Consider the following 16,008-nt stretch of genomic DNA (forward strand, 5'->3'; position numbering starts at 1 on the left):
ATGTGCATAAATTTTTCCAAGCCTGGTGTGCTTTCCAAACCATTTCCTATACTTTCCAGGTGGAACGAGGGCTCATCTGAGAAGAAAACAGGGACGTCATGTCTCCTCACTGAAAGTCAACTCTTTTACCTTCTGCTCTCTACATCCCCTGCTGTGAACATATTTGCTGGATCAAAAACTGAGACACATGGTCGGGACATAGAAAAAAATGAAATTAGGACCGTTTCAGAAAACCTAGGACATATGTTCTCCAGAACTGAAGCAATCCAGGACTGTGTATCCTGTAGGTGCCTAATAAGTGCCTGCATAAACAATCATAGCAGTATTCCAAAAGGCATTGTGAATTTTTTTCTCTTTTCTTCAAAAAATCTTATCTGCAGCTAGGTTTTTTCTAAATCCTAAAATTTTCAGCTCTGTCATCCAGATTATGCCAACTTGCTACATGCCTTTCCCTGGTCCATTTCACTTACTTACTATAGTTTTCTTTTTAAGATTAAAATTAAATTTAAAATCCAAATCTGAGAGCTCTCACTTAAACCCTGGGAACTATAAAATATGGTTAAAGATGTAATATATTTTCTCCACTTGAAAAGTAAATAAGTACTTTGATAAGTCAAGTGCTACTCCAAACATATCCCAACAGTAGAATGCTCCCAATGAAGTATTAACTGTTGGTTTGTTTAGATATGAAATACGTCTAGTCAAAATCAAATTGCAATTACAGGACTTCAAAGCAAAATAACTTGGCTCAGAGATATTGGTTCTAATCTCACATCAAAAGCAGCTGTATCGTTGTTGGCTTATGAAAAGAAAACAATTCTTTTCAACCAATATGAAGCATGAGAAAACAAGGATAATATTTCTTGAAAACTTCCGAGAAATAAATAGTATCACACTGTGAAACAGACATAGCACTTCAGAATTTTTTTAAAATGTAAGTTGTCTGGAGACATTACACTTCACAAAATAAGAACAGGTGTAAAACCCAAAGGGAAACATTCATTTTCACTTTTAAGACTTACAGACAAGCATATTAAAGAGAGAAATTATCAAAGCTAGGATCTGTCCGGGACACTTGGAATGGGGATTCAAGGAGAGAAACAAAAGTGGAAAAGGGTAAGATCCTAAAATTAACCCAACCAATCCCATTCTCTCGGCTTCAGAATAAAACAGTACTTCTCAAATTTCTCATGGGAAATCTGCTATGTGAAGATTCTCGATCAGCAGGTCTGAGGCAGACTTTGGGAGACTACTTTCCTAACAAGTTTCCAGATGATGCTGATGCTGCTGGCCTATGGATCATACTTTGAGCAGCTAGGATAGAGAACTTTTGACCTCTGAATCCCATCCATTCATCAATCCTTGCCAAAAGCCAGCAGCCTGGCCAGATAAAATGTGGCACAGTCTGAAGCCCCAAAGGGGGTAAGGGGTATTGTGATGTGTTAAAAGACCTCCCTTAGAGTCAACACAACAATATAAAGCGAAACAAAATCAGAATTTCAATGGCAAAGATCAGTTCATTAGGAGCATATCATTAGAGAGATTTAGATAAAAGGCAACTGAAGCTGGTGAAAAGTGTGCTGGGGCTTTCACCTGAAGCTTGTGATTTCCCTGGAAAGTTTGGTGAAGAGTCACACGGGAGGGCAGAAAAACCAGTTGGCCGCCAAAGTCATTATCAGCTCTGACTTTCAGAGATTGAAAAAAATCAGTGTGAGTTTGCACAACAAACAACTGACTTGAAGATGGGTTCATCCTAGTTAGTGAAGATTTGAGAATGAAATGAGGAATTATAGTTATCATAGAGCTATAGCAGATGACTTAACATCCTGGTCCTTAACCTTCTATCATAATCTCCTCATCTGTAGAACGGATAAAATAATGATTACTTTTCCAAGGATTACTATGAGAATTAAAATGAGTTCTATTAAAGTAGTCAGAACAGTTCTCAACCCATAGTAAGCATTATATATATATATATATTATTAGGCTTGCATTACATTGGTTTGGGATATACAGAAATCTAGTTGCAACACTAAAGGGTCATCAACTCTAAAAATGTATGTGGCCTCAGTAGGAAAGTCATCCACTAAAGAAAGTCAATTAATTTAAAACCAGTGACAATTACTCAGAAAGTAGGTACTACTTTACAGGAACAGATATTGATGACAGGTTGGAGGGCAGAACCTCTTTATGTGTAATTCCTCACTTAATACAGAAATTTTAAAATGAAATTTCTATGTGAAAAGGATATATCAGGCCTAGATGACTTTAATGAAAAATAGATGATGTTTTTCAACCTCTTATGGAGTCTATTAGAAGACTTCCCTGGTGGCTCAGATGGTAAAGAATCCACCTGCAATGCAGGAGACCAGGGTCAGTCCCTGGGTTAGGATGATCCCCTGGAGAAAGGAACAGCTATCCAATCCAGGATTCTTGCCTGGAGAATTCCATGGACAGAGGCACCTAGTGGGCTACAGTCCATGATGTTGCAAAGAGTTAGGCATAACTGAAAGACTAACACCTTCACACAGAATCTATTATTTTTACTCTAAGGACAATAAAAAAAAAAAACAGCAATTAAAAATCAATATTTTCCCATCAGTCTTCAGCAGAAGATACTAGCCAATGCCAGGGGTCAAAAAAGAACATGACTTTGCCATGGGATAGTAATATTTGATTTTTCAAGAGAACTGTATCTCAGTTAGGGGAAATATCTGCCTCATTTTCCTATATAGAAGGTTCTCACACTATCAATGTGAGGTCATTGTATATCTGAGCTCCAAACTTCAAGAAAGCCACTAGTCAAAATAATTACTTCCTGCCTCAAGGAGAATTAATTTCCAGTGAAGACTGGGGTCTAGAAAGTGAATATGTCATGAAAGAGAACTAAGCAAGGACAGGGAAATTTAGGAGACCCACTAAAATGTACCTCAATGAGGGCAGGAGTTTGGTCTGGCTAGGCCGCCGTGGTATCCACAACCCCAGGTCAGTGATAAAGGAGTAAGTCTGGCTGTGAAAATCTGACCACTGACTGGGCTTTACTTCTCTCACTGGTCAAATAGGAAGCTGGAAACCAACACAAAAATCCTCCTCCAATAATACTCGCTAACATCTTCCCACTGTTAACATTTCAGGTTTCTATGACTACTGTTCTTTGTGGAAGTAACTTCACTGGATATATCTTCACAAAGCCTAAATAAATACAGTAAGTCCCCTACATAAGACCCTTCAAGTTGCAGACTTTCAAAGAGTTGAGCATACATTCACATGTCCATTCTTGTAAGCTAGTTCACACATGTGGTATACACTGTCACAGGCTTGCATCACTCTGTGTACTTTACTGTACAATACTGTAGAGGGTACAGGATACACTATCTTTATTTCAGGCCCAGAAACTGTGCCATCAACATCAGGCATGAGTAAAGCTGGAACTCGCCCTCCATCTCCTGTTGCTGACAATCCTTCAGCCCTACCATTTCCCGCCTCCTCTCCCTCCTCCAGCCTGCTCTGGCCTGTTCACTCAAGGCCAGCCCTGGATGCCAGTTGTTGTACCGTACTACTGTGCTTTTCAAGGTACTGCACTGAAGATTAAAAGTTTATTTTTTGTGTTTGTTTTTTGATGCGTTACTTGTGTAAAAAGTATTATGAACTATGACAGTACAGTACTACATAGCTGATCGTGGTAGCTGGGTACCTAGGCTAGCTTTGTTGGACTTATGAACAGATTGGACTTAGAGCACGCTCTTGGAACGGAACTCATTTGTATGTAGGGGACTTACTGTAAATAATAGATTACTCTAGATATTGGCTTCCTGTGCATGATATAGCAAGATAAACTGCATGAGTCCCTACTAGAACCACCCTCCACAGACATATAGTCAGATCCATTTTTAGACAGGACAAGTGAGAGCCTCCTATTTCCTGGGCATTCCATGTTAAGGTATGCTTGAGTATACGAAATGCTCAGCTGATTTTACGAATGGCCTGGACTTCTCAAAACCTTGAGTATCTTTTCTGCAGACTACAGAGATTGATCCCAAGTAAAAGGAATATCCAAGGAATATCTCAAAGGGTGCTCCTCTGCTAAGCAGCCAAAACAGAACCCCAAATAGTCACAGGGTATCCCCACAAATACCTGCATCAGGTTCTAGGAAGACTTCCTCAACCTCTCTGACTAGTCACAACCCCATAGCATAAACACTCATACCCTGGACCCCTTCTCCTGCCCTGCATTTATCTAAAGTGAAATGTCACAATTTTGTAATTATTTGATTACACTAGACCTCAGCACCATAGTCCCATACACACATCTGCTATTCTTACCACTGCCTCCTGAGAATTTAGCACAGGGTTTGGCACATACTAGATACCTAATCTATAGAATGAATGGATCTATGACTTAAGCAGTCAGTTTGATGATGAAAAATATTTCTAGAACATCTAAAGATTTCTCTTAATTTTAATACCAGGAACAAAGTCCTGTGGACATCATATAAAATACTAATATAAGAAAGACTATTTCAAAATCAACTGGGCATCCTTATTCACCAAACTAAAATTTGATCCCATAAATCAACCCTGAATATTCATTAGAAGGACTGATGCTGAAGCTGAAGCTCCAATATTTGGCCACCTAATGCAAAGAGCCGACTCATTGGAAAAGACCCTGATCCTGGGAAAGACAGAGGGCAGGAGGAGAAGGGGGCAAGAGAGGATGAGATGGTTGGATAGCATCATCAACTCAATGGACAAGAGTTTGAGCAAACTCTGGGAGGTAGTGAAGGACAGGGAATTCTGGTGTGCTGCAGTCCGAGGGGTGGCAAAGAGTTGGACAGGACTGAGTAACTGAATGACAACAACATGCTGTGTACCACATACAGAAGGGTGGTCCACACCACGGTAGTGTAATGGTAAAAACATGTGCTCCAGATCCTTTCAGATCTGGATTCAAACATTGGGTTTTCCACAGTCAATTCTGTGACCTTGGATAAATTACTGAACTGCTCTAAGCCTCAGTCTTCTCAACTGTAAAATCAGATTTATTCATAAGATTGTTGGAAAGATGAAATGAGTATACACATAGAGGGTTTAGCAAAGTGTTGGTCATATGGTAAGTAGTCAGAAAATGTTAACCCTTCTTAAACATCATTCATTGTATCCTAAAACAGACTATGGTAGCAGGAAAAAAACTGGAAAATAATGATTCTCAAATATTTTCAATCCCCTGACCATTTCTACACCACAGCTCATCACACCTGGATCCCATTGTTTTGGTTTTTACAATTGTGCAGTTAAGTCAGGAGCATCTTGGATGAAACACCATAGATAAGTCATTAGTTTACACCAGAAAGAGAAACTGAGAAACTGCAGGAGAAAGCCTAAGTCCCCAGCCAGGGGCCCCCTGTGCATCCCAGGCCTTAAATACCAGCTCCAAGAACAGAGGGAGATGATGTGATCAGGAGGTCAGGAGGGCACTTAATTTTACTTGGACTTTCTCAGCAGGCCCGGGGTCCCCACAGATACATACTGCCCTCCTGATGACCAGAAAGCATCAATTTGCCTTCATTTCTAAGACAACAGGACAGTTCAAACCAGATCCGGTCTCTATCAACTGGAACACAGTAAGTTTGAGGGTGGCAAGATTAGTAAACTTCAAAAGGTTAGGAGGGCTTGATAAGCCAAGGGCAGGGTTGGGACTATTTATTTAAAAGCTTACAGTGCCTGAAATATTCCATCTCAGTCCCCTCATCCCCCCACCTTCCTTCCTCTTGACCTTTCTGTGACCTTCTCTCAGCTCTCAAAGCTTCTTGTTTTGGGTCAGCTGCATTTCAGTAATAGCATTTCTTGCCTAGTAAAGTTTCCAAAGACACATCCCACACCTCCTCTCCTTGGGGTCCCTTGAGGGTTTAAAAAAAAGGAGATCAACATTTACATTGGTAAAATACACTCAGCTGTGAGGCAGGTTTAATCTTTTTTACAACCGACCCCTGCAGCTGTGCTGTCTGCTTTACCAACGCCCCCCAACCGGCACTGGCCCTCTGCCTTCCTGGAAATAGCTTTCCCCAAAGAGCCTTGGGACACACAGTCCCAGCCTCACTAAATATAGTTAAACGGAGATCTCAGGCGTGCTGTAACCAGATGGGATAACTTGAGTGGGGTTTCTGGATCCAGGAAATAAAGCAAGGAGGGACAGAAGGGGACCTCAAGGAGATAAAGCCACACTGAACCAGCCTGTGCCCAGAGAAGGCATACCAGAGTAAAGTACCTGGGTTAGGGAGAAGTTGGGAGGCTCTTTGGTGGGGGACATGAGGAGGGGAAATAGTTGCTACCGATATTCCTCCCTGAAACAACCAAACTAAATTCCTACAGACCTCCCCCCTCCTCCTTTTAACTGATTTTTCAAGAATATGTGGTAAATAGAGCATGAATCACCCCAAGGTTCCTGGGCAACAACTCAGGTCCAACTGGGTCCCCTTAACAAGAGCAAAGAAGAAAACAAGAACAAGGGGAATAAATGGTTTAAGAAAAAAAAATCATTAAAAACTCATCCTTAAAGTCACCCAAAGGTCTGCTTTAAATATGCTTTAGGGAAAAAGGAAACCTAGCATTATAAAAAAAAAATCCCATGGATGGAAGAGCCTGGTAGGCTGCAGTCCCTGGGGTCGCTATGAGTTGGATACGACGGAGCGACTTCACTTTCACTTTTCACTTTCATGCATTGGAGAAGGAAATGGCAACCCACTCCAGTGTTCTTGCCTGGAGAATCCCAGGGACGGGGGAGCCTGGTGGGCTGCCATTTATGGGGTCGCATAGAGTCGGACACCACCGAAGCGACTTAGCAGCAGCAGCAGCATTATAAAAACAAAGTATCTCTCACAAAGCTTGGAGGCGGTCTTCATACCACCCAGAATACAATCCACACTATAACCATTCAAAACCCCACTCAGATTCTGTGCTGTGACCTACATTTTCCTGTGACAGAAAACAACAAAATTCTGTAAAGCAATTAAAAAATAGTGAGCTATTTTTAGGTTTATTGCCTAATTCTTAAAGAGTCACAAAATGAAATAATGATTTAGGAAAGTACAGCGACACAGGTAAGCAACAGAAAGATGGATAAAGAAGTGGTGGCAAGTCCATACAATGTAAATTATAGCAGTTGAAATATCATGGACAACACGTTTCAGCATGAATAAATCCCCAAAACGTAATATTGAACAAAATGAGCAGAGTATGAGAATCATAAAGTCTAATGTTACTTATAGAAAGTTTAAAACATGCAAAATTTAACTACATAGTCATCCCTCTGTATCCCAGGGTTCCACACCCATGGATTCAACCCACACAGATTAAAAAAAAAAAAAAAAATTTTAATTCCAGAATGTTCCAAAACAAAACTTGAATTTGTTTCAAACTGACAGCTAAAATTCATATAGCATTTACATTGTATTTACAACTATTTATGTAGCATTTACATTGTATTAGGCATTATAAGTAATCTAGAAATGATTTAAAGCACATGTAAGGATTGACATAGGCTATATGCAAACACAGCTGTGCAGTACCATTTCATATGACACTTGAGCATCCTTGGATTTTGGTATATGGGGGAACAGTTCTTAGAGCCAATCCCTCACAGATACCAAGGGACAACTGTATACTATTTATGGATAAATACATATGTATATGGACACATATGTAAAGTGTAAAATATGCAAAAGAGAAATGATGAATGCCAAATTCAGAACAGTGGTTTCCTCATGGGAAGAAGGAAAGGAAAAGTAAGGTAAGGAATGCTCCAAGTGCTTCTACTTCTTTGGTTTTTCTTTTAAAAGTGATGTGAAACAGATGTGGCAAAACAATAAAAGATTTGAGAAGCTGCAATGAGTTAATGCTGTTTATTCATTACTGCTTTTTAATGCTTTACTGCATTCTTGAAACATTTTATTGTAAAAATGTTATGAATTTCAGACAAGAGTCTTCATATGAAAGTCAGTATACAACTTTGGACACCCACTGAATCCACTCACTCTTCCATGAGTATCAGGGAGGACCTCGGGCAGGGCCCCTGGGGTCCACGGGACCAGCTCCAACCTAGTGCAGTCCTAACCAGCCTTTGGTGAGGAGTATACGGACCAGAGGGCTCCCTTTTTAAAGTTCTTATTAAATCTTTTCACCCAGAGGATTCGCAAAAAAGCAACCATTAGATATCTAAAAGCTTCCATCAGGAGCTGTTAGGAGGAAATGGAATTTAACAAGCCTCCTTCAGACTAAACATGGATACTTGCAAGCTTGGTCTTTAATCGTCAGTTCCACTACTGGGAGAGATGACATCTGGCTGTCACCCTAGCTCTTATGCTAGTGAATTACGTCATCTTGGGCAAAACCATTCACTTCTCCAGGCCTCAGTTACCTCATCTGCACCTAGAAGATCTCAGAGGTCTGAGCATTAAGGGTCTATGGTTCTAATCTGAGAATTAAGACTGGGCAGGTGTAGATAAGCAACAAACACCTCCCACCCATCATTCATTCTAGGGGTGCTGATGGGTCTCTACTCAGCCCATCTCTGAACACATATCCTGTGCCCCTTATAAGTTTCTGTAGCTCAAAGGCCCATCACCAGACACTCATTAAATGCTACATTATAATGAAAATGACACCTGGAACCATAATCACACCTTGGTGGTGTTTAGTCGGTAAATCATGTCCAACTTCTGTGACCCCCCCAAGGACTGTAGCCTGCCAGGCTCCTCTGTCCTTGGGATTTCCCAGGCAAGAATCCTGGAGTGGGTTGTCCATTTCCTTCTCCATCTTCCAAACCCATGGATGGAACCCAGTTCTCCTGCATGCAGGCAGATTCTTTACCTACTGAGCCACCAGGGACTCACCCCTAAGCCTCAGCAATATACATTATCTCTTAATTCCCACACTATTCCCATACTACTTGTAACATAGATAAGCAAACTAAATTAAAGCAATTTACTTAAGATAGTTCAGTTCAGTTGCTCAGGCGTGTCCAACTCTTTGTGACCCCATGGACTGAAGCATGCCAGGCTTCCCTGTCCATCACCAACTCCCTGAGCTTGCTCAAACTCATGTCCATCAAGTCAGTGATGCCATCCAACCATCTCATCCTCTGTCGTCCCCTTTTCCTCCTGCCTTCAATCTTTCCCAGCATCAGGGTTCTTAAGGGTGGAATTCAAGCTTCAGGGCCAAATCTTCAAAATTCCAAGTTTAAATCCTTTCCATAAAGGCTAATCTAATTTCCTCAGATTAGCCTTAACAGAAGGAATAGAATCCTAAAAGAAAGCAGGAGTAAGAAGGCAAGGAGGAAAGTTAAGTGAGAAATGGTCTTTGAGTGAGGTCTGCAGCAAGGGGAAGATGAAAAGAGAGTGATACAGACAGAAAAATCCTGTCTTAGTCATTTTGTATAAGGATAGTTATATAATCTGAGAAATCTGTATGCAGGTCAAGAAGCAACAGTTAAAACTGGACATGGAACAATGCACTGGTTCCAAAGTGGGAAAGGAGTACATCAAGGCTGTATATTGTCACCCTGCTTATTAACTTACATGCAGAGTACATCATGTGAAATGCTGGGCTGGATGAAACACAAGCTGGAATCAAGACTGCAGGGAGAAATATTTATAACCTCAGATATGCAGATGATACCACCCTTATGGCAGAAAGCAAAGAGGCCTCTTGATGAAAGTGAAAGAGGAGAGTGAAAAGGCTGGCTTAAAACTCAAAATTCAAAAAACTAAGATCATGGCATCCAGTCCCACCACTTCATGGCAAATAGATGGGGAAACAATGGAAACAGTGACAGACTTTATTTTCTTGGGCTCCAAAATCACTGCAGATGGTGACTGCAGCCATGAAATTAAAAGATGCTTGCTCCTTGGAAGAAAAGCTATGACCAACCTAGACAGCATATTAAAAAGCAGAGACATTACTCTGCCAACAAAGGTCCGTCTAGTTAAAGCTATAGTTTTTCCAGTAGTCATGTACAGATGTGAGAGTTGGACTATAAAGAAAGCTGAGCACCAAAGAACTGATGCTTTTGAACCACGGTGTTGGAGAAAACTCTTGAGAGTCCCTTGGACTGCAAGGAGATCAAACCAGTCAATTCTAAAGGAAATCAGTCCTGAATATTCATGGAAGGACTGATGCTGAAGCTGAAACTCCAATACTTTGGCCACCTGATGCAAAGAACTGACTCCCTGGAAAAGACCCTGATGCTGGGAAAGATTGAAGCTGGGAGGAGAAGGGGACGACAGAGGATGAGATGGTTGGATAGCATCACTGACTTGATGGACATGGGATTGAGCAAGTTTGGGGAGTTGGTGATGGGCAGGGAATTCTGGCGTGCTGCAGTCCATGGGGTCACAAAGAGTCAGACACAACTGAGCGACTGAACTGACTGATAAGGATATTTCCCTTCAGAGCCTGAAGGGTTGTGGGTTGTAGTACTGCCATGATTGACAGGGGCTGAAAACAAGCTACCGAGCTGTACAAGACTGTTGTTACATGCAAACTGTCTTCCTCTCCAAATGTTCCTACCAAAAGCAAGCTGGAATGTAGCTGTGCAATGCAGGAGAGATGATTTGTGTCAATTGATGTGTGCAGTCCATGGCACCATATGTGACCAGTGAATGAGAGTAGTGATGGAAATGATGACAAAGATAGTGATGACCAAATCAAGAAATTATCTAAGGTTATTCCATAATATCACATAGAAAATGGTTCATGCAGCCCAACAGGTGCACCACTGGGCTTTCATTATTCATGGTGTTTTCAACAATAAAACTGCTTTAACATGATCCAGTTTCTTTGTCTAAAGTGCTAGGTTCAAAAGGGTTTTCTCAGCAAACGTAATCCTCCCTGTCTCTTTTTCTAAAGAGAATTCAAAATGACTCTGTAAGAGAAACATGAGGAAGTAAGCAGAGGGGCCTTCTCTAAGTACCATCCCACAAGTTTATTGACCTTTTCTGTAAGCAGAATGGAAGAGAAGGAACAGAATTAACAGGTACTTCCACATAAGCAAATTAAATGAACACTTTAAAGAGGAAAATAGAATTATTGTATCCCTTCTCTTGTTACAAATGCCCTATTGCAAGGCAAAGGTTTTCTTTTCTCTCCTTGGGGAAACCTCCCTCCTGGGTTCCCTCCTTCTTTCAACTCCTCACAAATGGAGTTGTCTTGTATAAGATTCCTTACGAAATATTTCAAATAACAAGCTGTTTTCTCAATTATTTTATTTTGAACTACAAAATGCTGGGGATGGAATGGAGAAGGCACCAAATCTTTAAAACCACCATAGTCCATGCTTGTTCAGATACTTACATATGTTGGTAAGTTTTTTAAAAAAGCAATTTAACATAAATTTAGTAATTTATTCCCATAGGTTAAGATTTATATTTGCAACTACTGAATGCAGTTAAAAATAAACAAGGCTTTAAAAATAATTTTTAAAATCAATAAAGTGGTTTCATTTTGGAGATCACAAATATGTAACATACATGAGAGTGAAAACCCAACTACCTAATATTAGCCAAATACATAAGTACATGTGGTTTGGCACAGTGGTTCTTGTGATCACATTAAACAGGGATTCAAATGTGCTATTTTTCAAACAACTCAGAAGTGAGAATGATGAGCCCTAGGAATCTGTGTTAAGTCATTCAAAAATGGGTCATGGAAAAAACATGCATATAAAGAGTTTAAACAAAATTGTTTCTGGACACTGGGAGTGGAAAAACTACTATTTTCATATTAATTTATTAATTTAGACGTGTGTGCGTGCCAAGTCGCTATAGTCACGTCCAACTTTTTGCAACCCTATGAACTGTAGCCCACCAGGCTCTTCTGTCCATGGGATTCCCCAGGCAAGAATACTGAAGTGGGTTGTCATTCCCTTCTCCAGGGAATCTTCCCAACAGAGGGACTGAACCCACATCTGTGGCAGCTCCTGCATCTCAGGCAGATTCTTCACAGCTGAGCCACTGGGGAAGTCCTTTTAGACATGTTATTTTAAATAGAGATGAGCACCAGTGTTGACAAATTAAATTTTATGTAATTTGACTAGTTCATCCGTATTCACAAAAATATATAATTTTTAAATTGACAAAATGCTCTTACTTGGTTCTTAATTGGCTTTTATTCAATGGGTGTACATTAAATACAATACGATTTCACTTCAAAAGCAAAGACAAATAAATCATTCATAGCTTTTTTTTGGGGGGGGGATAAGTCAGAGGCATACAGAGTAGCCTGGAGGAGGAGACTTAAAAGCAATAGCCCATCTGCTAGAGCATCCATGTGAGTTCAGCACAGTGTCTGGGCTCTCAAGGCATCCTGCTTCCAGCATTGCCCCCAAAGGAACTTCCCTTTGGAACACATTATACAATAAGATCTTGTTCCACCAATCTTGAAAGTGGCTGGCTCTGAATTAAATCATCTTTCTCCCAAATCAGGCAATGGGGCTTGTAGAAACCAATGGGGCCTGTAGAGAACATTTTGTTGTGTTTTGTTTCCGACATCTCTGAAAGTTTAAAGAGGGTGCACCTCATAACCATCATAAGCCAGAAGGAAAAAATTATTTCCCCAAATTCTGACTCAATATGTCACAGTAAAGACTCCATTCTACACAAAATCATAGACTTGGAGCAAGAAGAAACCCTGATTGGCTAGGAAACATTTCTTCCTCAAGGTAGAAAAATATCCCTTTACACATTTTGCTTGTGTTGGCAAAAAGACATTTCTTTTAGGTCCCCAGAAAAGCTTATCAGACATTTTCCCCCAAGCTAAGTAGAAAAGCTCCTATTTCTATTGATGTTAAAATAAAATTAAGTTTAAAGCTCTTAATACTTGGTGGATCTTCTCAAGTGAATCCTTAGCTTTGATTTACAGAGAGGGTAGATTCTCTTTCACACGTTGTTGGCAACACCACCTCCACGGGAGACATTTGTAGCTCCCCCCAACCCACATGTCAAGTGATCGCCGTTAGAGGTCACCACAATTGAAAATCCATTTCCAGGAACTAAGATAGCTACTAAATCATGAGGAGAAAAAAGCTATCAGGGCTGAGAATGTCACCATGAAAAAACTGGGTCCCCTATAATCAAGTGGATAGTGTGTTATCCTCAAGCTCAAATGTTTTTCCTTTAAGTTCTGTTATTTTTTAAAACCACTAATACATTAACAGATCCTAAATAACACTCTGCATGAGATTCTAAACATAAAAAATTTCTGATTTTGCTATTTTTAAGTCAATAATATGTGTGTGTGTATGTGTGTGTGATTCTATGAGCTTGAGACTTTCCATGTGGTCAGAACTTTTCAGTCCTTACAACATATAACAGGGCAGCAAAAAGTAAAGCCAGACTAGCAAACCACTAATCCAAAACTCCTCAAGACTGGGAAAGGAAACAAAGGATGAATGGCCCCATACATAACCCAGAATCCATCCCTCTGGGGTGATATTCAAACTTGGGTAAACATTGTTGATTGGAGAAGGCAATGGCACCCCATTCCAGTACTCTTGCCTGGAAAATCCCATGGACGGAGGAGCCTGGTAGGCTGCAGTCCATGGGGTCGCTAAGAGTCAGACACGATTGAGTGACTTCACTTTCATGCATTGGAGAAGGAAATGGCAACCCACTCCAGTATTCTTGCTTGGAGAATCCCAGGGATGGCAGAGCCTGATGGGCTGCCGTCTATGGGGTTGCACAGAGTCGGACACGACTGAAGCGACTTAGCAGCAGCAGCAGCAGCAAACATTGTTGATAACACTCTAAGTACTCTGTGCAACACTCAGAGCAATAATGCAAATGGAAACCAGGAATACTGATTTTTCAATTAAACAGAAGCCAGTTAAGATGAGATGCTGTAAAGTTGAGGAAGACATACTGAGACCTCTCAAGGGCACTGAGTGTTGGGAAAGTGAATCAAGAGGGATGCCTAGAAAAGAACAGGTTGAGGAAGAATGGATGGTGAAATTAATTCAGTCAGTGAAAGAGATTGAAGTTTGGGGAAAAAATGGTGTATCTAAAGAATGATCCCCAATGGTTTGGAATTCCAGAATGCCAGGCATTAAGCAATTAATTTGCCAGTGGAAATCCAAGAAATGTATTTTCCTCAAGGACTAGTGAATCCATACCATGAATTAAGTCATGAAGTCAGAGGGAGGAGAGTTAGGTCCCAAAGCTCCATCACTATGAAACATCTCCATGTAACATCGTGGGGCTTTGGTTCTGGCCTGGGAATCCCCACACTACCAAAAAGTGGATTTTTTATTGTGAATGTCTGGTTGGTGAATGATGTGCTAATGAGGCACGAGCTTTGTTCCGATTCATCAGGAATAGAAATAGCAAAGATATAGAAAAGTGACCAATGAGATTCTGATTTAGGCTCTAAGGAAAGTGTGATCCAAAATTTTCTCTGGCAAGAGATTCTCATTCTTCCCTTCTGGGCTGGTCAAATCACAAAAACTGCAGTGTTCCCTTGATTTAGATGAAAGAAATAAAAATGCTTCTTCCACCATGCTCTATGTACCATGAGGTCAGTTCCAGCTCATCTCTGAAAACTGTAATACTAATTCCTATTAAGCACTAAAAAGCTCTGCTTTGTTCTGTTCTTATTTTTCATTTTCAGAATCAAACAATTTTTATTTTCATTGCTTGACAGAGGAAGGGGGAAATGGTGCTCCCAAGTTAGAGGAATAAAAAATTTTAAGTCATTTTTTTTCTAATTACTTCATGTGTTAATCATCATTTCTTAATATTTTACATTTTCTTCATAGTTTAACTTCAGCCTCAAATCATCATCTCAGCTCACATCTAGGGATGGAAAGGAAAAATTAAATGCATGGGCTTAGCAGTCAGGTAAATTTCTGTTCAAGTCTACATTCCGCCAGTTATTAGCTACTTGACCTATGGCAAGTTAATTAACCTCTCCAAAAGTAATAGTATCTACTTCAAATACTGGTTATGATTAAAATGAGGGGGAAAATGCAAAGCATTTAGCACAGTGCCCAGCACACAGTAAATATTCGATAAATGATATTTTAAAACATTCTTCCTATGTTTTCATAGTCGCCAGAGAGACAACAGTTCTAAAGCTTGACTATACCAAGTATTAAGAAGGATGTATAGCAATAGGACCTCTCATACCTGACCACAGGGAATGTGTGGCAAAGTTGGAGGCCACAAATTATTACTGTCTAGTATACTCACCCCCAAAGATATGGAGGATACGTGTTTCTCTCCCTTTGATTCTGGGCAGGCTCTGTGACTACTCTGACAATAGCATGTGGCAGAAATGATATTATGCAAGTTTCTATGTCCAGGCTTTAAGAGTTGGCAGTTACCACTTCCAAATTTTTGGAACATTTGTTCTTGGAACCCTGAGCTACCATTTAAGAATTCAGACTGTCCTGAGACCACTATTCTGTGAGAATCCAATCCATGTGGAAAAGCCCTGGAGGCTGAGATACTATGTGAAGGAAGAGACCAAAGAACACCACGATGTAGATACATGAATAAAGAAGCCATCCTAGGATGGAGCCTCCAGCCCCAGGAACCTCAGTTTACACCACGTGGATCAGAGACAAATCACTCGGCCAAGCTCTTCCCAAATTCTTGACATGCAAAATCATGAGCAAACGAATATTGTTGTTTTAAGCATTGGGACAGTTCATTATGCAATGTTCAGTAACTGCCTCAGAATGAAATTTATACAATCACCTTGGAAAGCCATTTGGTATCACTTGGTAACGTTAAAGAAACATACCAATGATGCAATGAGTCCACATCTACAGAACCTCTTGCACATACACACCATGAAATTGGAATAAGAATGCTGATACCAAGTGTTCATAATAGGAAAAAAATGGAAACTCAAATGTCCATTAAGAATAGAAGAGATAAATATGCAGAGGATATGCACACACAAAGATGCCCAGCAGTACAAATTAATGAACTTTAGCTTCACACATACACCTAGATG

General features: G+C 40.3%; 1 protein-coding gene across 28 annotated transcripts in view; it reads right to left on the bottom strand.

Moving 5' to 3' along the window:
• The window catches only part of LOC147364263 (potassium channel, subfamily K, member 16-like), a 292,159-nt gene that overhangs the window by 258,400 nt on the left and 17,751 nt on the right, over positions 1-16,008 (bottom strand). For 3 of the 28 annotated variants that reach the window (XR_015134296.1, XR_015134292.1, XR_015134285.1), the window contains one exon: positions 12,142-12,544. The exons of 21 other annotated variants lie outside the window; for them this stretch is intronic. The gene's annotated coding sequence lies outside the window, so the exon portion shown is untranslated. Of the gene's footprint in view, positions 1-12,141; positions 12,545-13,568; positions 14,841-16,008 lie in introns of those variants that run through there. 4 more of the 28 variants (XR_015134293.1, XR_015134287.1, XR_015134294.1 and 1 more) reach the window with 3 other exon arrangements.

This window comes from Bos grunniens, chromosome 10 (assembly GCF_055505025.1).
Source record: "Bos grunniens cultivar Pamir isolate PY7600 chromosome 10, Bosgru_T2T1.0, whole genome shotgun sequence".
NCBI lineage: Eukaryota > Metazoa > Chordata > Mammalia > Artiodactyla > Bovidae > Bos > Bos grunniens.